General features: G+C 38.4%; 2 pseudogenes across 1 annotated transcript; both read right to left on the bottom strand.

The window, feature by feature from the left end:
• Positions 1-3,510: 3,510 nt before the first annotated feature.
• LOC110204000 (glycogenin-1-like) lies at positions 3,511-25,925 on the bottom strand (annotated as a pseudogene).
• LOC110204002 (immunoglobulin heavy variable 3-23-like) lies at positions 25,870-26,583 on the bottom strand (annotated as a pseudogene). Its single transcript, XR_002323151.2, has 2 exons — positions 26,400-26,583; positions 25,870-26,316 (listed from the first exon to the last, which is right to left on the bottom strand). The product of XR_002323151.2 is annotated as an immunoglobulin heavy variable 3-23-like (transcript).
• Between the last annotated feature and the right edge of the window lie 344 nt (positions 26,584-26,927).

Genomic DNA, 26,927 nt, shown 5'->3' with positions numbered 1-26,927 from the left:
ATTTCTTCATTATTTCAGCCTTTCTATGTTTTATCTAAAATCTATCCGCTTATCATTTCTTATGGCACAGTAGTATTCTATCATAATCATATATCACAGCTTGTTTGGCCATTCCCTAATTGATGAGCATCCACTCAATTTCCAGTTCTTTGAGAGCTGCTATAATTATTTTAGAACACATAGATTCTTTTCCTTTTTACCTTGAATCAGCTTCAGAAACAGATCGAAGAGTAGCATTCCTGGGACAAAGGTTATAAACACTTTTGTAACTCTTTGGGCATAATTTCAGGTTGCTGTATAAAATGGTTGGATCAGCTCACAGTTCCCCCAACAGTGAATGTATTCCAATTTTTCCACATTCCCTCCAACATTTGTTGCTTTCCCTTCCTATCATTTTACCAAATCTCATAAGCTTAAGGTGATATCTTAGAATTCCTTTAATTTGCATTTCTGTAATCAATGGTGATTTAGAGCATTTTTCCTATGACTATAGTTTTGATTTCTTCATCGAAAAACTACCTGTTCCTATCCTTTGACAATTTATCTATTGGGAGATGACTCATTTTCTCATAAATTGGACAAAGTTTTTACGTAGCGTATATGAAACATTTATCTGAGAAAGCATCTTTAAAAATTTTCCCCCAACTTTTTGTTTTCCTTCTGATCTTGGCCACATTGGTTTTATTTATACAAAACCTTTTTAATTTAATGTAAGTGACATTCATTTTACACCACACAATACTCTCTATTTCTTGTTTATTCATATGTTGCCCTCCACCCCGTCAGTCTGATAGGTAAAATTGGCCACATTCTTCTAATTTTGCTATGATATCAACCTATCCATGTACGTCACGCATACATTTTGAACTTATCTTATGTCAAAATTTAGATCCCCAGAGAAGATCACCATCAGTATGTCAATTTCATGACTGTATGCTTGCCAAGTTCTAGATAATGCATGATGGTCTTGTGCTTTCCCACTCACCAATGGAGTGAAAAAAGGCTATATGCTTGCTCCCATGCTTTTTAGCATGATTTTTTAAGCCATGCTCTCAAACACCTTCAATGAGGACAAACAGCATCAAAATCAGCTCCAGCACTGATGGTAAATTGTTCAACTTGAAAAGGCTACAAGTCAAGATTAAAGTGGAGGAAGTGTCAGTGCATGCTTTTCTGTTTGGAATGATTGTGCACTCAATGCAGCCTCTGAAGCTCAGGTGCTACAAAGAATGAATGTATTCTCTGCTATTTGTGCTCATTTTGGTCTAACCACACCAAAAAAACACAAATGTTCCAGCAATCAGCACCATGCCACCCATACATGGAACCTTGCTCACAGAAAAAGGAGAACTTTTGCATGAGGTGGATAAGTTCACTTACCTTGGCAATATACTTTGCAGGTTTGTACACATTGATAATGAGGTTGATGTATGCATTGTCCAAGCTAAATCAGTATTTGGGAGCCTTTAAAGGAAAGAGTGGGAGAGAAGAGATATTAGACTTCCTACCAAACAGAAGGTCTACAGAGCTGTTGCGCTGACCTCATTGTTGTATGCCTGAAACCTAGACAGCATAACAGCAGCATGCCAGGAAAATGAATTCCTTCCATTTGAACTGTCTTAGAAGATTCTGAAGATCACCTGGTGAGATAAGATACCACACACTCAGGTGCTTTTTTGACCTCAACTGTCAAGCATTCAAACTCTACTGCAGAAAGCACAGCTTAATGGATTGGCCCATTGTTCAAATGCCAAAGCTATACTTGCCAAAACGACTGTCTTCTGGGGAACTCACACAGGGCAAGTGCACATGGGGGTCAGAAAAAATGATGAAGATCTCTCTTAAGAATTTTGGAAATGGGGCAGTTAGGTGCCACAGAGGATAGAGCACCAGCCCTGGAGTCAGGAGCACCTGAGTTCAAAATCCGGCCTCAGAACAAACATGACATTTACCAGCTGTATGACCCTGGGTAACTCACTTACTTCCAACTGCCTGAAAATAAAAAAAAATGTTGGAATTGCACAGTACAGTTGCATGTCTCATCAGAGAAGGTGCTGTGCTCTAGGGGCAAAGCAAAATTGAAGAAGCTCAAAAGAAATGCAAGATATGCAAACTTAGAGAATCCACCCCATTTGTTCACATGTGGAGTATTTCTGCCCAACTTGGGAACAGATTCTTCAGCTTGTATTGGTCTGATCAACCACAATCAGATGCATAGAGATTTCATTTTTGTCCTCTTTGGAAACAAAGGACAACCACCAATGAATCTTGGCAAATTGGTCTTATTAAATTGGCCCAGTTTGTATCAGACTGCTCTTCAGTTTTCCCAATAATTTTGACCTATACGAAATTCTTCTCCCAAAACATTAAATTTTCCCATTTATCAAATACAGGTTTACTACAATCATTTGCTGCTGTATGCTGCATGTCTACTCTGTTCCACTGATCAGTTCATGTAATACACACTATGCTTTTCTGAGAGCATCCGGCTCAATATTTCTTATAGTACAATAGTATTCCATCACAAGCATACAGCATGACTGCTTCAGTTTTCCTCAATTGACTGACATTCCCAATTACCAGTTCGTTGCACACAAAGACAGCTGCTATAAATATTTTAGAACATCTAGGTTATTTTCCTTTTTCCCTAATCATCTTTGGAAATAGACCTAGTAGTGGTGTTGCTGGGTCAATTGGTATAAGCAGTTTAGTAACTCATTGAGCATAATTTGTGATTTCTCACCAAAATGATTCGATTAGTTCACAATTCCATCAACAATGGATATGTATCCCAAGAATTGTAAGAACACATTCACTTTCTAACTTCCTATTTTCACTGCTAAGTGTTTATTGTTATGCATAGTGCCACTGGAAGTAAACATTCAGAAAACTCATTCATCCACAAAATGCATAGAATTGCATCCAACCTTAGTACTTACAGAAAACTAGTTTTTTAAAAATCTTTTTTTAAGAGAGATTAAAAGGGTACCATCATTTCTGGTAACAGTTATTAAAGTTGTGACTCCAATTTGACAGTATTGCATTGCTATTCATAAAAGGAAAATTGGGACCACTAGGCAGTCTCTGATGAATCCTGAAATATCTATCTACTACAGAAAATTTGCAAGGAATATTAGTGGCTTTCCCATAAAGAGAAATGATTGGAGCCCAGTTCTTCAGGTTTCAGGAGCTGAGGCCCTGTATTTAATGACTTCATTTCCACTCACCAAATTTATTTGTAATTCACATTAAATAAAAAATTTCTTAAATTTTCTCTGAATGATCATGTGAGGAGTCACTCGCAATTAGTTGACCAGAAAATGAGCTTTTTACTTCTTGACTTCTGTCCAGTTTTCAACTTTAGTACTATAAATGCACAAATGAGGAACTTTAGTCAAAACTAGCAACTATAATGAACCATATGCAACACTTTTCTAGATGCTACATTATCTAGAACCAGTCCTGTGCTGTCAATGTTGCATAGAGAAAGCTGTGGTTGTCCTACTGGAGTTAAATGTCTAGTTTCCCCTTGATGTTGTTGAAGGAATTTGCTCCAATGGAATCAGCTGGCCTTGCTCCCACCACTACTGTGTTCATCCAAGGATAACAATGGTTGGGATGGAGGGCTGAGGTCTCCAATGGTCATATGTGAGATTGCATCTGGGACTTTCTCTGTGAAGGTATCTTTGCCAACACCAAAATGTTTGTGTTGAAGATATCCCAACACATGGTGAGGAATTGTGAGTCATGGTGGGGTCATGAATGTCATTCCTGAAACTTTTCATTTGGGGGTTAAAGTATAATTTCATGACTTGATTCATCTCAGGAGATGCATGAATTCTGCCTTTGCCCATAGTGCCTTAATTGCTGGATGTTAGAAGTATATGCTAATCCTGCTTAGGTTATAAAAAAATGCCAGGTGCTTTCTGATATTTCTTCTTGCCCAAAAGCTAAGGAAGATGTTCACCAAACCCTGATATTCACCACCAAAGCTGCACTGTTTAGAAGCCATGCCTAACATCTGATTGTATGTTTCAGTGGAAGAAAAGCAAACAAAGACTCTGGAAATGAAACAGTCAGACCAATCTGACTCTGGTGCTGCCAATAGCTTCTCTCTCTCTCTCTCTCAAAAAGCTCATCACCATTTGCCAGTACCAGAGTATCTGCCTCCATGAGCACACGTCATGAATTCTGTATTAGTGACCAGAAGTAGAGATTGTGTCTTTTCTGTAAGATTAGAGGAGCTGGATAGTCACTGTCCAAGGTGGTGATCATGATGACTACATTGAAAATCTTTTCTAAACTTTCCTGTTATGGACCTGAGGAGGCAGTCTCTGCTCACTGTTGAGTGCAAGAACCCAAGGTATTGCAATGAAGGGGCACCTGAGAGGAACATCTAGATCTTCCTTACTTTTAAAAAAGAATTTAAATCCTTTTTTAATAAATTAGTCTATCACCATTTACCCATTTGCCTTAATAACTTTTTGGCTATATTGGTCAGTCAGTCACTAGAAGTTCCTCATGTAATGTCAGTTTCATTCATGATTTAAGGTCCTAAAATCTCCCCAGGTTGATTAATGAAATTTCTTACATCACCTAATGGAGCAAAGTATAAACATTTCTTCACATTTCCTCACAAGTTATGAATGGGACACTCTTTAGTCTCTATATAAAGTCATGTTTATGCATTTGAGAGAAATAATTATTTCTCTCTTACATGTAATAAACATTTCTTTAAATAGAACCAAGGTTTTACCCTTGTACTTCCTCATTCACAAGTCACTCCCTGTGGCTTACTCAAGCACTCTTTGAAAGGCTGATACTGAGAGGAAAAACTCAGATCCATTCAAAAAGTAAAGTTAGCTGAATTGATGGATTGAAGCCTATTGTGTTTACTCAGACAAGTCTGGGAAAATGTGCATTCTCCCTTTTATCAGATGAGAATGTGGATCTAAAACACTCTCTTTGACCAAAACCACGTAATTAGAATCATATACCCACACCCTCAGTAGCATAGGTCCATGTCTCAGTACAATATTCATTCTCTCACTGCTAATCAATCAGAGTTGATTCCAACTCTGAAGAACACACATTTTTCCATGGTCATTGAATGGGTTTCATGAGGGATTTTTTTTTCAAAGAGAGATGGCCAAATGGACACCCTTTTATTAATAACATGCTAGCATTATTAATAAAATGATTAATTATTGAGAAATGATGCCTCTCAAAGTTTTTATACATTACACATAATGTATGTGAGAATTCTGTATGCATATAATACTGAGAAAATTAAAATTGAAAAGGACCTGTTGAGGTTTACAAGTGTAGGAGAGCTGGGACCCAAAATCACAACAGCCGGGTTCCTCAAATGAATTCAGCCCACGCCTTCTGTCAGCCAAAGACAATGTTTATTAAAACATTGGGGTGAGTGAGATTTAAAGAATCTGCCAGATTGGACAAACTCTTAAGGAATTTAAACACATGTATTGCTAATGCAACTGGGCCACATGTTAAGAATCTGTATCCCTTAAGGATGACAGATGGACCTTTTATACAGAGAGACTGTGGAGGGATTTAGGAGTGGCAAGTAGTCTGGGGGGACTGGAGGAGGAGTCTAAGGAGGATTTGATGGGAACAGCCAGTAGGCTGGGGTTTCTGTGAGGTAACAGAATGTCAGGGACCTGGACCATGTGACCAAGGGAGAATGGATTCCCAAAAGGATTAAGGGTGGGAAGAGGCTGGGGGTAGTGGGGACTGGCATAGGGAGGTAAGGCAATAGAGTGGAGGCTAGGTTAAAGGTAACAGAGAATTGGGAGATAATGAAAGACCACTTGTTAGAATTATAACCCTCAGAAGAATCAGACATTTGACTATGTGGGCAAGTCCAGGACTTTTCCTTTCTAGAATCCACATCCCAAAGACATGACCTTTATGTTTTAGTGGTTCAGATCCCACCCCATCAGATTTTGTATCGTTTTCTTATTGGTCTTATTTACAGCCTATTGATTTTGTTCTATAACTGACTTCTTGTTCTCTGTCTCTAAACGTAGTTTAGAATTCTAGTAACTTGTAATAAGTTAAGTTTAGAAATCCCGTTCTCCTGCTAACTACTGTTCTGTTCCTGCCTCAAGGAATTCTGCTAACCTTGGAAGATATGGTCTACCATAAGGGAGTTGGCCCTAATATATTTACAACCTTCAATCTTTCACTGATGTCTGGTTGCTATCCAAATAACTCTGGGCCATTATCTTGGGCCTTACAACTGGACTCAATCAGTAACCACTTCTTAGTCACCAAAAGGACTGGATGAGGGTTATTGCTAGCCTCCCAATTTCCAACCAGTTATGGCGTCACCCACACTTCAGATATATAACCAATTATGTTGAACTTAAGCACATGATGTCACCTATCCTGTTATGTCCTTTGTTGTGTAATTGCCAAAAATCTCTAAAAGGGGAGCTGTCCTTTTCTTTGGTGTTTTTGACTGGAGACTGAGACAGCCATTGAACCGTGTTATTCTCAGGTTGTTATTCTTCATAATACGATGTTATCTTGCTTAGAGAAATGTTCCTTAGGGCGGGGAGCGCCTGCGTCCCCAGCTGTGGTCTGATGCCAGGAGAGTGTGAAGAGAGAAAGAATCACGGGCCAGGTGAGAGCAGTGAAGAACAAACCCTATTTATTGATCTGAGGGCTCAGGCTTATATAGTACTCTATCAAGCAATAGTAACATTATTATTCATGAAAAGTACAAATCTAATTAAGTGATTTCCTTGCTTCCTTGTACCTTGTCTATTACATTCTTTCCTGCGTCCTGTCCTGTACCCCATCTGTTTCCTCCCTTCCTGCATCCTGTTCTCAAGAGACGGAGAGGGTGGGTGGTGAGCCGACATCCTGAGTTTCACAGCTGTCAGGCTTAGTACAATCTGCAGGTAAGACCCGGGCTGGCCTAAGCCCTCCAACTCCCCAAAGCCAGCCCTCTACACCTTAGTTTACCTTTTTTGTTAAATTTAACTCTCAAAAATATTTAATAATTATGACTTTTTTCTTAATGTTTAAAATGTCAGAGAAAATTACTCGTTATCTACATTACATGGAAATCATGGACTGAACACATCTCAGCAATATTGGAGACTTTCATTCATGAAGAAACAGAAGGTCAAATCAGCAACAAGCATTTATTAAGCACTTACTATGTACCAGGAATGGTGAAAAGAAGTTGAAGGTATTAGAACAGGCAAAGAAGAAACAAAGCTATCACTCTTTGCAGATAACATGATGATATACTTAGAGAATCCTGGAGAATCAGGCAAAAAACTACTCGAAATAATAAACAACTTTAGCAAAGTTGCTGGCTATAAAATAAACCCAAACAAATAATCAGCATTTCTATAGATTACCAACAAAGCCCAACAGCAGGAGATAGAAAGAGAAATTCCATTTAAACTTACCATAGACATTATAAAATGTTTAGGAGTCTACCTACCGAAGAAAACCCAGGAACTCTATGAACACAATTACAAAACACTTTTCACACAAATAAAATCAGATCTAAAAAACTGGAAAAATATTAGTTGCTCATGGGTAGGCAGAGCTAATATAATAAAAATGACGATCCTACATAAGCTAATTTACTTCTTCAGTGTCATACCAAACTAACAAAAAGTTATTTTATAGAGTTAGAAAAAATAATAACAAAATTCATTTGGAAGAACAAAAAGTCCAGAATATGAAGAGAACTAATGAAAAGAAATGTAGGGGAAGGTGGCCTAGCAATTCCAGATCTAAATTGTATTATAAAGCAGCAATCATCAAAACTACTTGCTCCTGACTAAGAAATAGAGTGCTGTATCAGTGGAATAGGTTAAATATACAAGACACAGTAGTCAATGGTATAGTAATCTGTTATTTGATAAACCCAAAGACCCCAGCTTCTGGGATAAGAACCCACTCTTTGAAAAAAACTGCTGAGAAAACTTGAAAAGAGTATGGCAGAAACTAGGCATAGACCAAAATCTCACACCATATACCAAAAAAAAGTCAAAATGGGCTCATGACTTAGATATAAAGGCTGACACTATAAGTAAACTGGGAGAACAAGGAATAGTTTACCTATCAGATGTATGGAGAACAAAAGAATTCATGACCAAACAGGAGATAAAGAACATTATGAAAAGCAAAATGGATACTTCTGGTTACACTAAATTGAAAAGTTTTTACACAAACAAAGCCAATGCAACTAAGATTAGAAGGAAGGTAGAAAATTGGGAAAGAATTTTTACAACCAGTCTCTGATAAGGGCCTCATTTCTAAAAAACATAGAGAATTAAGACAAATTTGTAATACAAGCCATTCCCCAACTCATAAATGGTCAAAGGATATGAACAGACAGTTCTCAGATGACAAAATTAAAGCCATCTATAGTCAAATGAAAAAAAGCTCTAAATAATTATGGATTGGAGAAATGCAAACGAAAACAGCTCTGAGGCACCACATCACACCTATCACATTGGCCAATATGAGAAAACAGGAAAATAATAAATGTTGGAGAATATGTGGGAAAATTGGAACACTAATACATTGTTAATGGAGTTCTGAAATGATCCAACCATTTTGGAGAAATTTGGAACTATGCCCAAAGGATAAAATTGTGCATACCCTTCGATAAAGCAATAGCAAGTCTGGCCTATATCCCAAAGAGATCTACATGTGGGAAAAGACCCACATGTACAAAAATATTCATGCACTCTTTTCATGGTGGCAAAGAATTGGAAGTTGAGAGATGCCCACCAATCGGGGAATGGTTGAGCAAGTTGTGGTATATGAATGTAATGGAATACTATTGTGCTATAAGAAATGATGAACAGGCTGACTTCAGAAAAACCTGGAAAGACTTGTATGGTCTCATGCTGAGTGAAGTGAGCAGAACCAAGAGAACTTTGTACACCATAAAAGCCACATTGTGCTGTGACTAATGTGATGAATTAACCCTTCTCAACATTACAAGGATCTAAGACATCTCCAGAGGCCTTGTGATGGAAAATGCTATCCACATCCAAAGAAAGAACACTATCATTTTTTTTTCTCTTCTGTTGAGTTTTGTTTCCTCTTTCTGATGGTCCTTCCCATTGGTTTTAATTTTTACTTGCAACTTCACTAATGTGAAAATATGTTTAATAGGAATGTAAAAAAAATGTGTATATCTTCTGGAGTATCTGAGACAGGTATAAGCTGAGCTGCAGACTGCAGAGACCTCCCTCACAGAGGAACCAAGTCTGCTGCCATCTACTGTACACAGTGAACTCAGCTGAGACATTTTTCTGTCTTATGTCCATTTTACATTAATTCTTCAACCATTGGGAAAAGGTAGTTCTCATCAGGGACTTTAGAATGCTGGCAAAAATACTAATTATTCTCCTGCCCTTGGGACTGTGGAATTTTGTATATTGGAAAGCCTGAACTGCTTCCATTTCTCTCTCTGTTTTTCTTCCCTGGTAGAGGCTTATATTTGCATTGTCCTGTCAAAGCAGATTAGGTTGCACAGTTAAATTTCTGTTCTTACCAGATGTATTTTTCGCCTCCCAAACCTAAAAACTTCACTGACCCTATATTATCTTCAATTTCTCTATCTTTCTATATCATTTCCCTTTCAATAACTCCAAGGAAAAGTGTATATACCTGATACCTTCCTTTAGGCATTTCTTAGCCCTTTGTAATTTGTTTTGTTGTTGTTGTTGTTGTTGTGTTGTTGTTGTTTTGTTTTTTTGTTTTGCTTAGGCAATCAGGCTAAGTGACATACTCAAGGTCACACAGCTAGTAAGTTTCAGTTGTCTGAGGCCAGATTTGAAGTCAGTCCCCTGACTCCAAGGCCAGAGTCACCTAGCTGCCCTTAATTTGTTTTCTGGCCTTTCACTCAGGTCATCTACCTCAGATCTCACTCTCTCCTGTTTTTCTGTCCATATGATTGCCAAAGTTTTCTGTCAAGACACAACCAAGGCATTTTTTTACTTCTATTTTGCCTGCTCATTCTGAGCAATTTTCTGGAAATATGAAATCTAATTCCTGTTTCAGTCAAAGAACAAGTAGTCTGATAATTCCTAAATTTTGTATCCTCAATCTGTTTTCCAGGTCAGATTTTTTAAAACATTATTTAATTTTCAAAATTTTACAATAAATTTATTGTTGTCTCATGGAACCACTGGCTTCTACATGTTCCATACTAATTTTAAAAGTGTTTAATGATTGTGCTAGGTTTTCTATCTCTTTCTCCAAACTGTTGATTCTCTTTCTAATTCTTTATCCATACTTTTCATCTCTTTTCCATGTTTCCATGTTTCCATTGGCTGTGCAATTTAAAAAAAAAACATGAAAAGAATGAACTAAAAATCCCCAATTAAATACTAAATTGGAAATCCTGAAAACTAAAGGTGAGATTAACGAAGTTGAGGGTAAAAAAAATCACTGAATTAATAAATGAAACAGGGGGTCAATTTTATGAAAAAAAATTAAAGTAGATAAACATTGGTTAATTTGCTTTGAAAGAGAGAGAGAAGAAAAAAACATTAGTATTAAAAACATTTTTGAGGACTTGTGTTCTACACTTAATTTTTGCCCTTCTTTTTCCAAGGTATTGAGTCTGTCTTGCATACCTCTGAATTCTTTTCCCAATTTTTCTTCTACCTCTCATACTTGACTTTTAAAATCCTTCTTGAGGAAGGTGTTTGGGGCTTGAGACCAGTTCATATTCCCCTTTGAGGTTTCAGATGTAGGTATAGTGACAATGCTGTCCTCTTCTGAATTTGTGCCTTGATCTTCTCTTTCCCAAAATAAGAATCTATGGTCATTTTCCATTTCTGCCTATTTCCTGGTTCAGGGTGTCTGCCTATTTCCCCACTTCAAAAAAAATGTTGAGTTCTCCTGCTGCAGTGAAGGGGGCACTTACACAAGCTTCTTTCCCTGCTCACCCAAGCCTTCCAGTTGATGTTTGGCTCCTGCTGGCCCAAGCCCTGCATAGGGATGTTTTGATGCTGATAGTGTCTGTCAGCCCGGTGCTTTGCCTTCTGGAATTGTGCTTCCCAAAGTTGTGTTGAGTTCCTGGTTGATTTTTCTGCTGGAGAACTCCATTGCCCATGATGGTTTTCCAAGCTTGTGTCTACTAGTCCCCCTGCCTGTATTGAGGCTGTCAGGGTGTCCTGATATTGGTTCTTCCCTGCTCCACCAACTTCTGTCTTAGGGTCTCCCCCTGGTATTTGAGATGGGGCTTGCCACTGGCTTGCTGGAAAGCCTCCAGACCTGTGCAGTCCACCTCCCCAGAGCAAAAAGGGCCTTTCTGATTAATCCCCAAGCTTCCTGGGGCAAGACTGATGTGCCTGTGTTTTTGCTGGCTCTGAGTTTTTCCTGTTTCAATATTTTCTAGGCTTTCACAGGTCACTAAAGGAGGATGAGAGACACTTACTTCTTATTCCATCATTTTGACTCCCAGAAGCAGAACTGGAACTCAAAACTTTAAAAAAGAAAAAAGTCAAAAATTGCTTTCACATTGTATTGAAGGAAAATAATTTTAAGATAAGATATGCTTGCATGATTTATATTTCAAAGATAAATATGATATTATTGAGCAAAAAACTAAAAAAAAAATCTGGGAAACCATTACCTTAAAAATCTTTTTACCCCTGCTTCTATTTTACCTTTATTTTAGCTGTGACAAAGTGATTTTTCTTAGTAATCAATACCTTGGAAACTCAGAGTTTCCTGTGCCCCTTTCTTTCAAAGGCCAGTCCTTTTTCAGAAGGACATTAAGATGTAATCTAAATGGGTCTATGTCTGTTCATTATGTTGCCTAGACAGGTCTGGGAGAATATTGATTTTTTCCCATTGTCAAGACAGGTGATGTGGAAATTGATGTCTCTTTGACTAGGATTAAGTGATCTGTGTCACATACTGAAAGACCCTCATTTTAATATGGCCCACCTCCTGAGTGAATTGGCATCCCTTGAGAACACCTACTCTTCAGTGGTCACATAAGGCTGTACCTCAAAAATCCAATTCAAGCCAGTAAAAGACTGGAGTAGAATATATTATGCTTCAGCTAAATTTAAAAAGCAAGGGTAGCAATTCTGATCTCAGACAAAGCAAAAGCAAAAATAGATCTTCATTTGTCTCTTTATTAGAGGTGATTCTGTTCCAAATTGGGGTTCATTTTGGGGGTGGCTGTTTACTCAAATTTTGGACTGGTATTTGAAGTTCAACAGCAATGGGTCTGAGCACCCAAGGGACTTTTCTCCTGAAGTCCCAGCCCTGAAGAGTGTGTGAGTCTTATCTCCCAAATCCCTGCTACTTATCTATTGGACTCTCTGTTTTTAGGTTGCAGTCCATTTTCTCTCTAAGCTAACTCTGGAGGTTAAGGCCACATGTGAAGGTCTTCTCTGAAGGTTATCCTCTGTAATTGGCTAGTCAAGGCAGAGTAAGTTGGCACATCATAACTAAGATTTTTGACATGTAAATTGTATTATGATCTGAATTGGTTGAAGGACCTTTAAAACAAACTAATCCAAAAAAACAAGTAAGACTATTACATTCATGTACACTTTGTCTCCTCAAGCTGTTTCTGTCTCTGTGTGTGTTTGTAAAATGTTTCATGATTGTAGGTAAAGATTTAAAATGCACCCAGAAAAAACTTCTAAGGACCTTCTAAGGTCTGCAATTACAGAAAGAACATTGGGAAAGAACTCCCACCTTAGGCTTTCACTGGGAGATGAAGACTCTTTTTTGAGGAGTCCCAATGCTGGCCAGATGGTACTAGAATAAAGTTAGATAATCAAAAAGCCTGGAGCGATTCTCCCAAAAGTTATTGGAAGAAAGTACCAGTTAATAGGTAGCTTTTATACTGATGAAATGTGATATCTCTGCAATTGTTTAGAACTGCAAAACTAAGGGTTTTTCTGTCTTTTAAGCATTAACTTTATAAAGCTGTTTTGAAGGGTGTGGAAGAAATACAACTCTCTTGAATTGTAAATTGTTAGGCATTAACTTCCTCCAGATTCTAACAGGGGGAAGAGAAGCAAGACAAAAAGTGGTATGCATATGTATTTTTTAATTTGGACTTAGTGTGAGCAATGGGTTTGAAACATTAGGAAAGGGGCAGAGCCCTGATGGTGGAGTGAAAGCAGTGACTTGCTTGAGCTCTCCTCCAAACCCCTCCAAATACTCATAAAAAATGACTCTAAACAAATTCTGAATCAGCAGAACCCACAAAAACACAGAGTGAAAAAATTTCCAGCCCAAGACAACCTGGATGATTGATCAGAAAGGTGTGTCATGCCTGGCTGGGAGCACAGCACAGGTCGGCCTGGGCTTGCAGGCCCCACCGAACCTGGAGCAGGCCTTGGAGGACTAAATCACAGGCAGCTGTGGAGGTTTCCAGACTCCTCAATCCACCAATGCCAAAGACAACTTAGAAGGTCAGTGGGAAAAGTCTGTTTCTGTTGGTGCTGAGAAAGGAAGGCGGGGTTTCAGCTCAGTTCCCCAAGAGCATAGCCCAGGGGGAGGGGTGGCACCTGCTTCCGGAGCTTCCAGCCCACAGACTGAGGGGGAATCCAGTGGCTGATCAGAGAGGGATTGCAGGGATTCTTTGCCAGTGCTGAGGCAGGAATCTCTTGCTTTGCCCGTGTTTGGATCTGGGCCACAGTTCTGGGTGGCAGTGCTGGCTTGGTGGAGCTTGAGTGGTTGTGGAGAGGTACCCCTCCTCACAGTTACAGGACAGAAAGGAGTACTTGTAGTCGCAGGCCAGGAAAGGAGTAAACACCTTGCCCCTTATCATACCACCTTGGAAGAACTGAAAATTTAAGGGCCCTACAAGTATTCTGAAAACAGCTGTACAAACCCAGAAGCTTGGGACAGTACATTCTCCACATTGGAAGCAGACTCTTACTTTAACAAAGCATTTAAAAATCAAGTAATTGCCCAGGATCATGAGCAAGCAGCCCAAAAAGAGTCAGACTATATTACCTTACTTTGGTGAAAAAGAAGATGAAAATATACAACTACAAGAAGACAACAATGTCAAAGCTCCTACATCCAAAGCCTACGAGAAAAATATGAATCAGTCCCAGGCCTTCGAAAAGATCAAAAGGGATCTTGAGAAGCAAGTAAGGGAAGTAGAGAAAAACTGAGAGTAATGCAAAAAATCATGAAAAACAAGTTCAATACTTGCTAAAGGAGACCCAAAAAAATACTGAAGAAAATAACACCTTAAAAAATAGCCTAACCCAAATGGCAAAAGGTCCAAAAAGCCAATGAGGAGAAAAATGCCCTAAAAAGAAAAATTGGCCAAATGGAAAAGGAAGTCCAAAAGCTCACTGAAGAAAATTCTTCCTTTAAAATTAGAATAGAGCAATTGGAACATAGTGACTTTATGAGAAATCAAGACACAGTAGAACAAATCCGAAAGAATGAAAAATTAGAAAACAATGTGAAATATCTCATTGGAAAAACAACTGACTTGGAAAATAGATCCAGGAGAGAGAATTTAAAAATTATTGGACTATCTGAAAGCCATGATCAAAAAAAGAGCCTAGACATCATCTTTCAAGAAATTATCAAGGAAAACTGCCCTGATATTGTAGAACCAGATGGCAAAATAGAAATTGAAAGAATCCACAGATCTCCTCCTGAAAGAGATCCCCAAAGGAAAACTCCTAGGAATATTATAGCCAAATTCCAGAGTTCCCAGGTCAAGAAGAAAATATTACCAGCTGCCAGAAGGAAACAGTTCAAGTACTGTGGAAACACAATCAGGATAACACAAGATTTAGCAGCTTCTACATTAAAGGACTGCAAGGCATGGAATTTCATATTCCAGAGGGCAAAGGAGATAGGATTACAACCAAGAATCACCTACCCAGCAAAACTGAATATAATGCTTCAGGGGAAAAAATGGCTATTGAGTGAAATAGACTACTTTCAAGCATTCTTGATGAAAAGACCACAGCTGAATAGAAAATTTGACTTTCAAATACAGGACTCAAGTGGAACATGAAGAGGTAAACAGGAAAGAGAAATCAAAAGAGACTTATTAAGTTTGAACTGTTTACATTCCTGCATGGAAAGATAATATTTATAATTCATGTGACCTTTGTCAGTATCAGGGTAGTTGGAGGAAAAAAAATTATATGTATGTATATGTAGAGAGATAGAGGGCACAGGGTGAGCTGAAGATTAAGGGGTCATATCTGGAGAATAAAATTAAGGGATGAGAGAGGGTTATACTTGAGAAGAAGAAGAGAGAAGTAGAATGGGGTAAATTATCTCACAAAAAAAAGAACAGAAAAGTCTCTTCCAGTGGAAGGGGAAACGGGGGAAGGTGACAGAGTGAGTGAATCTTATGCTCATAGGATTTGGCTTAAGGAGAGAATAACATACACATTCAATTGGGTATGGAAATGTGTCTTTCCCTACAGGAAAATAAGGGGAGAAGGGGACAAGAGAGCAGGGGATGACAGAGAGAGGGCAGATTGGGAAAGGGGTAATCTGAAGTAAATACTTCTGAGGAGGACAGGGTCAAAAGAAAGAATAGAATAAATGGGAGGCCAGGATAGGATTAAGGGAAATAGAGTTAGTTTTTCATAACATGTCTACTATGGAAATGTTTGGCATAACTGCACATGTACAACCTAGGCTGAGTTGCTTGCCTTTTCAATGAGGGTGGGTGGGGAGGGAGGAATACATAAAATTTGAAACCTAAACTTTTAAAAACATATGTTTAAAAGAAATGTTTTCACATGCTACTGGGAAATAAGAAATATAGGAAATGGGGTCCAGAAAGTCTATCTGCCCTACAGGAATATAGAAGGGAAAGGGATAAGAGAAGGGGAGAGAGATAGAAGACAGGACACACTAGGGAATGGATATTCAGAATGCATGACAAGTTGGACTAAAGGAGGGGGAGATGGTGAAAATTTGGAACTCAAAAACTTGTGGAAGTCAATGTTGAAAACTAAAAATAAATAAATTTGTATTAAAAGAAAAGAAAGATTAGGAAAGAGTAGAAAGATTAGGACAGGTAGGGAAAAAAATGGTTTAGGAACAAAGAGGGGTGGGGTTGTCCATAGAAAGTATATGTTCCTTAAGCTACTCCATCCTTGGATAGTTGTTCTGGTGCCTTTGTGCCAGCTTCTTATGGTTTAATCATGTTGAAGGGGGATAGGAATTTGATTTATTTTAAGTTAAAGGATAGAAAATGAAAATTTTTAGGTTGATTGGAAAACCAAGAGAGAAAGTTATAGAGGATTAGAAGGAATTATGTCTTTCTACCTTTCAGGATACACCTGTAGGAAGGCCTTATTAAATCTGACCTTACATAAATATTGACTGTGGTAAAGATATTAGTTATTGTGATTTATAGTAACTACATAAAATCTTAAGATGTTTCCCTGTACTGTTCTGCATGGGAAAACTGATTGCACCATGGCAGCATAGATTCAAATTCCTCAGATCTTTTTGCCTGGGACAAACCCTTTAGGATTAAGGGAAATATAGCATGACTACTATGGAAGTGTTTTGCATGACACAAGTATAAACTGTATCAAGTTGTTTGCCTTCTCATGATGAGGGTGGCGAGGAGGAAGGGAGAAAATTTGGAACCAAAGTTTTAAAAACAATTGTTAAAAAATTGTTTTCACATGCCACTGGGAAATATGCAGACAATGGTGTATAGAAATTTATCCTGCCCTAAGGAAAACAGAAGAGGAAAGAGATAAGAGAAGCAAGCTGGGAGAGATAGAAGGGAGGGCAGATTAGGGGAAGGGGTATTCAGAATGCACACTCTCTTGGGGTTGAGGGAGGGATGAGATGGGACGAAAATTTGGAACTCAAAATCTTGTGGAAGTGAATGTTGAAAACTAGAAATAAATAAATTAATGAACCTTTAAAAAAAAAAGGATGTAATCTAAATGAGTCTCTTCCTGGTCATTGTTGCCTAGAAAGATCTGGGAGGACGCTGACTCCTCCTTATTGTCTAAACAGGAGATATAGAAATTGATGTCTCTGACCAGAGTTAAGTGATCTTTCTCACATACTGAAAGACCCTCATCTTAATATGGCCCACCTCTCAGAGTTGATTTGCATAATTTGGGAATACCTACTCTGCAAAAGACATTTAAGGCTGTACACCAAAACTCCAATTCAAGCCAGTTCTCAACTTGCTCCTTTAGGGGGGCCCAATTTTGGACTGAACTCCCGTGCAATGCATGTTAAGCCGGCTTGAGAGACATTAAACTGTGGAGACATGTAAGCCAATTTTGTTTGTCTCTTTTTTAGAACTGATTTTCCATCAAATTGGGTTCTTTTAGGGGGGGTTCACACACCCTTGTCCAAATGTTCCACTTCAACCCTCCTCTTTTGTTTGCTTCATTTCCCCATGTCAGTTTACCTTAACCTGCGCAATTGATAATGAGGGTATATAGAAAAGTATGTCATAATCTCTGACCATATGCCAGGCTTTATAATAAACATGCTGACTCCCCTTGAATCCCTTTTACTAACCTGTCACATTAGAATAAAGAATAACCTTTGAGCATTATATCCAGCTCAAACATCTCAATCCCACGTTGCAGTAATACCTAAGAGGTCCATTTTTCATCTTGGAATTCATATCTTTAGCTGGGACAGTTGGAGAATAACCTGATATTTAGCACATAGCAAAAAATAAGAAAAAAATTTCCAGAGTAGTTGAGAGGCAAAGAAACATCTTGGACATCACCAAGAGCTCAGTGATTCACTAGGAAATACCTGAAAAAGATATCTTTGAAGACCTTGCTTTTGCAGGGTCTTGAGGACGTGCCTAAAGGGTTTTATCCATAAACTAGTGCTACAGAGAGAGTAAAGCTATTCTGACTTCACAGATAAGGGATCTGAGGCACACAAAGATATATCCAGTCAAGTCAAGAGGATCATTTATCAGTAAGAGGAAATATAATTTTGATATTATGAGAGGTCTGATTGAAAACAAACTTCAGATTCCCTCCAATTACATTGTCATGATACTCTGATATGTTTATTCATACACATGGGATGTATATGTATACATACAGATCTGCATACATAAACATTAGGAGGATCATATGTATAATGTGGACATATAAATATATATACATATATATTAAATGTAACTGCACATAAGTATGTTTTCCACATGCACAGTGCATACAAACTGCTTTGGAATGTAGACTAAATGTTCGATAATTCCTGATCTGCCTCATGTTTGAAAGCTACAGAGCAATTAGTCACCATAGGCAAAACACGTAAACCATTAAAAGAATACATCTTCTCTCTATACTCACAGGCAACAGAAACAGGAAAAAATGTCAGGGACACAAAGGACATCAGATGGATAGATAGATAGATAGATAGATAGATAGATAGATAGATAGATAGATGGATGGATGGATGGATGGGAGAGATGGTCACTGTGAATTGGAAAGAAACCAAAGACCTTGAAAATTTTTCAGCTTCATGCTTCAGCTGTTATTCTAAGTGGTCTTGATGTGGTTCTTGGGTGCTTATGCTTGGGTGCTTGTGTTTGGGTGCTTGTACTTGGACCCCAATTTCTCCCTAGCCTCAGAAACACTGTCCCTGACAGTTTCTCCCCAGCCCAAGGACTCTGTGCTTAGCAATTACTCATGAGTGGGCCCCAGCAAGACCTTTATCTCTCTTACTGGTGCTGTTTCAAACAGCACCTGAAGCATTTATTAGTTTAAACTGGCTTTGAACTGTGTCATACAGACATTCTTACCCACTACTATACTATCCTACTGCACTACCACGTTATCTACATCCTGGGCTCCATAAATGAGATGATAAAAGAAACCATTGACAAGTGTTATCACAGAAGAGAGGTGAATGATATCGTGGAAGTGAGGCTAACAATGTCATGGCATAGAACAAGTCATTTCAGGAGGGAGCAGAGGGGAAGTTTTTCCAAACTATGTCATTTAATGTGGAAGGCTAAATTTGAATACGTAAGAATTTGAATAATACCATTCTCCCTAACAGTGAGAAGAGAGAGAAGAGACAAGGGCACACTCCCTTGGAGTAGTACAGAGTGAGAAGAAAGAAGAAATTAAAGAGAGAAGAGACAGTATTAGGACACAGACCCTTGGGGTAATACAGAGTAAGAAGGCAGAAGGAATTAAAGGTTGATTTGGGGACAGTTGGAACACTCTAGGTGCATTTTTAAAAGATATGGTTAGTTCTTCTGCTTCCAGGAGCCAAGATGGCGGAGTAAAAAGGTAGTTGCTCTCACCCTCCCCATCAACCTCTGAAAACCCAGAAAATGTCACCCCCCAAAAAAAACCTGGAAGAACTGAACCAAGAGACAGACAGGGATCAGCAGAGCCAGAATCAGTCAAACAGGAACAAAAAAAAATTAAAAAGTAGATGAAAATGTAAAATACTTCCTGGGTGAAACAACTAACCTGGAAAATTGATCCAGGAGAGACAACTCAAAAATTATTGGACGACCTGAAAATCATGATGAAAAAAAGAGCCTGGACAGCATCTTTCAGGAAATCGTAAAGGAAAAGTGCCCTGAAGTCTTGGAACAAGAACGTAAAATACCCATAGAAAGAATCTACCGCTCACCGCCTGAAAGAGATCCCAAATTGAAAATGCCAAGAAATATAATAGCTAAATTCCAAAATTACCAGGTGAAAGAGAAAATACTGCCAGCAACCAGAAAAAAAGCAATTTAAATATCATGGAACCACAATCAGGATTACATAGGACCTTGCAGCTTCTACATTAAAAGACCATAGGACGTGGAACACGATATTCCATAAGGCAAAGGAGATTGAATTGTAGCCAAGGATCAACTACTCAGCAAAAATGAGAATGGTATTGAAGAACAGTGGTGATAATGGACATCCTTGTTTCACCCCTGATCTTATTGGAAATGCTTCTAGTTTGTCCTCATTACATATTATGCTTGCTGAAGGTTTTAGATAGATGCTATTTATTAGGAAGACTTCATTTATACCTATGCTTTCTATTGTTTTTAATAGGAATGGGTGTTGTATTTTGTCAAAAGCTTTTTCTGCATCTATGGAGATGATCATGTGGTTTCTGTTGGTTTTGGTGTTGATATTGCTCAATTATGCTGATAGTTTTCCTAATATTGAACCAGCCTATCTATACCCTATTATAGTAACACCAAACTTCTAAAGATAGAGCTATAAAATAATGATCTTTATTCCATATAATTAAGAAAGGCTAGAAATTCTTAGCTATTCTCTTTTGAGCATAGATAAGAAAGGTAGCAAATAGTTGTGCAGATATTATAGTAGTGAGCAGTTTGGTTTAACTGTAACAGGAAAGCTGACTACTCTGTCTTAGATGATCCCACCACATTTTTTTCATTTCCTGCCTTCAGCAGTCCAGGGTCTGACTTTCCAGAGGTTCCCTATGGCCTGGATGTGCCCCTGGTATATGCAGTGCAAAATTTAAATATAGGAAGGAGATTCCCCATTAAGGAAAGTTGTGCCAGATCTCTACTTACACTAACTCTACTCCCCTTAACACCACTAATTAATTCATTTTTACCCCAGTGAATTCATGATGGTCTAAATTTCTGTGGTCTAATTTTTTTCCTATATTTTCAGAGAGTTATTGTACTATTTATCAGTAAAAGGATTCTGCTTCGTGTCAAACCAGCCATCTCTTAGAAACTAACCCACCCAATTACTCTTCCACACCATTTAGAAGATTCTACTATATTCTCTTTGTAGTTTATCACAACCTCCCTCCCAACCTCCTTGTGCAAATTAAATAAATTTAGACCAATGCTCTTTGGGATTAACCATAAGTTTGCCGTATTGTTGTGCCACAATCCAGACCAATTGACCTAGTTGCCTGGAGTCAGATGACTTGGTTTCAAATTCTACCTTTGACGCTTTGACACTGTGATCTACAAAGAATCATTTAAATTCCCTTCCCTTCAGTTTTCTCTATGTGAGGGATTGGACTAGGTGCCCCCAGAGGTCTTTTTCATATCTAGAACTGGACCAGCCATTTAATGCTATTACCTCACGGCTTGTAGCAAGCATGTGAGCATCAGTGGACAACAGAAATTTTAAAGAAACAGAAATAAACTTTGGAATAGATTGCTCTAGGCAAAGGGGGAGAGGAGAGAGACAGTACAGGAAGTAATTATTCTCAGAAAACAAGGATGACTACAACATGATCACCAGGGAAGATTTTTTTGTGTGTAATTACTTTTACATGATGATTTTACATGATTTACAGGATAATGTTATTCTATATTTGGGGGGAATAGTGTGTTGTACATGGTAGATTTGCAGTTTTATGTGCAATCATCTTTTTTATTGTGCTGTTATGGAAATGCTGGTGATTTTCTGTGAATTGATGTGAAATATATTTTTAAAAAACAATCAATTCAGCTCAAATCCCAGTGTGGAGGCTCTACAGGGTCAGTCATCAGGAAAAAAAAAAATCACACAAGACTGAAGTTGCTCTCCTAGAGCTAGAGGATTTGTGTTGGTTTTCACATCAAGGGAGAAAGGAGTTGGCTTGTCCTCCTCCCTTCATTCTTGCTGTTTGTCCTTCATTCTCAAGGAGGACCATGGCATCAGAAGGTGATGTCATGACTTGCAAGTGAATTGGATTACAGTGGTGGAGGGCTGTCCAAAGTCACCAGTGACTCACTTTCTTCTCCAGAGCCACCTGAGTCCAGCAAGAAATAAATCAGGATGAGTAAAGATATCCCCCACATCCCTTCAATACAAGGAAAAACAGCTGCCACCTCCTTGGGGTTAGTCCTCTCCCTGATCTGCAAAGAGAAGGTCCTCCAGAACTGGTTCTAAAACCCTGGAGAGCATTTTATGACACTAAGAATATGCAACATTGATGATGCAAAAGACAGGGTCTGTCCTTTCCCATCACTCCAAGTATTCTTATTGCCAAGAAAATGCTTATTAGGCTTTTTTCTGTTACTGATATTTTTTGAGGCAGTCCACTCCAATTTCTGATTAAGGAAGAACTCTATGTCTCTTTTGTCCTAGATTTTGAATTGAATCTGCTCATTGGTACTTTTCCCCTCTCTATCTCTGCCCCTGTCTGTTGGCTCTTGTGTTTCCTTCTGGTGCCTTTGCTCGTTTTTAAAATTGGAATCCACCTGTTATTTACGTCTCCTGCCAATCATGTTCTGTCATGTCTATCTTCCACCTAGAGTAACTGAAGCATGAAATGGACAAGAGATGCAAAGAAAGGTTCCATTGTATCTCTAGGCATATACTGTTTCTAATATAGGCCCATAATGTACTGTGGGACAGTGACATAGGCACCCCAAGAAACCAACCCCACATTTCTTCTTCTACAGCATTTAGAAAGAGAGTTTTTACTATATTCTCTCTGCAGTTTATAATAACCTCCCCCTCAAATTACTTTGAACACATTATGCCCTTCTGGGGCATGAGTTTGTCTTCTACATTGTCATAGCATTTTGAACTGAACTTCCAAATGAAGACACCACTCTCCTTACTCAGAGGTCCCAAGTCTCCCATCACTATGTCCTCAGGAAATAGAGTATCTTTTCCCTGCTCTTATTTAATTTATCTTTCTTTTATACTGAGTAGGGAAAGGGGTGGGTCAGTGCTCTTATTCCATGGGGGAGAAGGGGTGAAGATGGGAAAATAAGGGTAAGGGTTTGCAAGGTCCATTAGGACCTTTCCATAAAAACAAAATATTTTCACATCAGCCATTGGGATTGTGAAATCTTGTATAATGCATAAAATATGAACTATATCTATTTTGTATGTCTTTTTTTCCTTCACTGGCACAGGACTTATATTTTCATTTTACAGTCCCTGCTTCATAATCTTTATAAAATAAAATAAAAATTCCATACATTATGGAGAACATAGTTAAATTTTACAAGTAGGTCCTTTCGTCTTTTTTTTTTTGAATTGTCATTGGGATATAGACCTGGCAGTGGTATTGTTGGATCAAAGGGTATCCTTATGTTGTGGCCAAGAAACAGAAATTGAGGTGATATGTATGAACTGGGGAATGGCTAAATAAGCTCTGATATAGGATTGTGATGGAATATTATTGTCCTATCAGAAGTAACAAGCAAGATGATTTCAGCAAAACCTGAAACACTCACTTGAACTGATACAAAGTAAAGTGACCAGAACCAGAAGAAAGTTGGACACAGTAACAGCTATATTGTTTGATGATCAGCTGTGATGGACTTCACTTTCTCAGAAACACGATGATCCCAGATATTTCCAAAGGACCAAGATGAATCATGGTATCCAACTTCAGAGTAAGATCTATGGTGTCTGAATGCAGATCAAAGCACACTATTTTAACTATTTTGGGTTTTTTTTTCTTTGTCCTAGTTTTTCCCTTTTGTTCTGATTCTTCTTTTGTAATATAACTAATGTGAAAATATATTTAACATGCTTCTACATGTTACAAAGGAGGGAGGGAGAAAAATTCAGAATTCAAAATCTTGTAGAATGTTGAAACAATCTTTACATGCAATTGGAAAACATAAAATTACATTAAGTGCAAAAATAATAATGTTCAATTTTAAAGCTCATCAATGTTTGTCAGTACCAGAATATCTACATCCAGGAACAGACATTTTGAATACTGAATGGGTGATCAGAAATGGAGTTTGGTAAACAAGACACCAAGCACAGTTCTTTTCATTAAGTTTCGATGAGCTGAATCCTCACTTTCCAAGATGTCGGCAATGATGACTGCATTGAAAATCTTTTCTAAACATTTCTGTTCTGGTGCCAATGGAGTCAACATTGCTGAGGAGGCAGTGACTAATTGCTATTGAGTATAAAAAGCTCAGGTGTCAGGGTAAGAAGGCACCTGAGAGGAGCAACTAGAATTTCCTTACTTTTAAAAATGAATTAAAATCTTTTTAATAATCCATTCAGCAGGGTTTACCCATTTGCTTTAAGAGTTTTGGGATTCTATTGGTTAGCCAGTCCCTACAACTTCCTCATGTAGAGTCAGTTCCTTTCATACTTCAAGCCTAAAAATCCTCTCAGGTTGATTAATGAAATTACTTACATCAGCTAAAGCTATAAACACTTTTTTTTAATACTGATTACAAGTTGTGAGTGGGACACTCTTTAGTCTCTTTGTAAAGGCATTTTTAATCTATGTAATGCATGTGATATGGCTGTATGCATATAATACTGGGAAGATTAAAATGGATCCTGTATCATTTTCTCATTTATCTTATTTACAATTAATTGATTATGCCCTATAACTGAGTACTTAGTTATGGTTCTATGTCTCTAACTTAGTTCAGAATTCAGCTGACCTGTAAGGGGTTAAGTTTTGAAATCCAGTTCTCTTGCTAATCAGTGTGTATTCTTGTCTGAAGGAATTCTGCTAACCCTGAGGGAATATGGTTTGCCATAAGGGAATTGGGCTAATATCTTTACACCACCAAACTATCCTTCAGGGCTATCTGGTTTGCTATCAAAGAAGTCTAGACCACTATCTTCTAACATGAAAGTAGACTCAAAATAACCACTTCTTAGTCATAAATGGGAAAGAAGGAGGGTTGGTGTTAGGCCCCACTCCAAATTTCCAAACAATCATGTTGTTCCCCACACTTCACCTATGTAAAAAAGTCATGTTGACCTCAAGCCCTTGATGTCACCTATCCTGTTCTGTTCTTTGTTCTGTACTTGCCAAAATCTATACAAGGAGAGCTGGGATCTCTGGCTGGAGACTGAGGTAGTTGTTGACCCATCTTGTTCTCAGGTTCCCAGCCTTGATAATAGAATGTATTCTTGCTTAGAGAAAGGTGCCTTAATTTACCTTCTTGTTAAATTTAACTCATAATACTATCAATATTTTTATATATACCTCATGGAATGTTAAAATGTCGGAAAATTTACTCATTATGTATATAACATGGAAATCAGAAATAGAACAAAGCTCAGCAATTTGGGAGAGCCAAATTCAAAAAGGAACAGAAGGTCAAATCAGCAACAAGTATTTATTTATTGAGCATAGTAAACTATGTGCCAAGCACAGCGCTAAGTACTGGGATATGAAGAAAGGCAAAAAATTGTACCTGTTTTTAAGGAGGTCACTCTTATTCAGAGAGACAACATTGAAATAATAATGCACTACCTATCTATACCTGTTCGTGTGTGTGTGTGTGTGTGTGTGTGTGTGTGTATGTATATATGCAGCAAAAAGGTGAATTAAAGAGGATGGTGAAAGTAGAAGGTGGGGAGTATTTTAGGTAAGATTTAAGGAGGTCAAGGGGCCAGGAGGCAGGGATGAGGAGGAGAAGAATTCCAGCCAGTGAAAATACACAGTGCAGACAGATGGAATCTGTTGTGAAAGGAACAGCAAGGAGATAAGTGTCATTGGATTGATGAGTATGTGGAAAGGACTAAGGTGGAATAAGACAGGAAGGAGTCATGCTAAAAAAGGATTTAAAAGCCAAATCAGAACTTATGTTTTATTCTGGATTCACCAGAACTTGGGAAAACTGTCAGATCTATGTTTTGGAAGGTGATATTAATAGCTGAGTTTGTGAACTGGAGTGAAGAGAGTACTAAGGCTGGGAGAACAACCATCAAGCTAGCATAATAGTCCAGGTATGAGTTGGTAAAGGCCTACCTCAGGGTGGTTGCAGTACCTTGAGGAGAGAAGGAAGAGTATACTAGATTTCTGATAAAAGTAGAATGGACAATACATAACTACCAATTGATTATGGGGTAGAGGTGGGACTGAGAGTGAGGCATTAAGAATGATAGCTAGGTACTGGAAAAGTTGCTTTCTCCTGGACAGAGAAAAAAACACAAGCCATAAATAGAAATTCACTATACCTGTTCCTGGATATAGGCATCTTTTACTTTGTGCATCATGAGCTCAGTCCACTTCTTGCCTCACTGACACTTCACCTCCTGGCAGGGGAAGTTTTTTATCAGGTCTCACATTCCTTTTCCTCACTGTGTCTTTTGCACAGTAATACACAGCTGTGTCCTCAGTCTCAAGGGAAGTCATTTGTAGATATAAGATGCTGTTGCCATTATCTCTGGAGATGGTGAATCGGCCTTTCACAGAGTCTGCATAGTATGTACTACTACTACTAATGCTTGCAACCCATTCCAGTCCCTTTCCTGAAGCCTGGCGGACCCAGCTCATCGTAGCTGCTGAAAGTAAATCCAGAAGCTTTGCAGGAGAGACTCAGAGATCCCCCAGGCTGTATCACATCTCCCCCAGACTCCACCAGCTCCACATCACACTGGACACCTGCAACACAGAGACATTACATTAAAGTCAATAGTCACATGAAGTCACCACTTCACATTGTCCCTTCCTCTCCATAAAACTACCTTGGAAAATGGTCAGAAGGAAAATCCAGTTCAGCCTAAATTTCATGGTGAGTTTCCAGGTTAGTCCTCTGAGGAAGGACACAGAGAGCTTGAGTTTGTCTCCCACAGGAGGTACAGGTACAGGTTTGGGGCTGCTTTTCATCCCAGTGGGGAGGGACCCAATTTGCATGTCTTGCTCTATTCAAAAAGAGGAAGAACACCTTCTTCCTCCCAGGGAGAAGTTTCTTTCCTGAACTTCGGAAAGTTCTCTTAGAACTAGTTCCAAAGGACTGGGGAATGTTGTTGACACTGAGACTCTCAGAACTGCTGGTTTTGACTCAGGGCCAATGACCCCCATCACTTCCATAACTCTGAATAGTTGGATTACATGTAGTAGGGTTTTCTGCGCTCCTAATAAATTTCTAATTTATCTTGGGCCCATTTCTGATTGTCAAATCTCCTCAAACATCTTCCATTTCCAATGACCAACAGACTGAATTTCTTTTGTGAATCAGTTTCTCCTAAGGGTCTCTTGGCACTCTACTGCTT

The sequence above is a fragment of the Phascolarctos cinereus genome, unplaced genomic scaffold, assembly GCF_003287225.1.
Source record: "Phascolarctos cinereus isolate Bilbo 61053 unplaced genomic scaffold, phaCin_HiC Scaffold_46;HRSCAF=570, whole genome shotgun sequence".
NCBI lineage: Eukaryota > Metazoa > Chordata > Mammalia > Diprotodontia > Phascolarctidae > Phascolarctos > Phascolarctos cinereus.
Note: the sequence above shows the minus strand (reverse complement) of the source record. Positions and strands in the feature narration are given on the sequence as shown.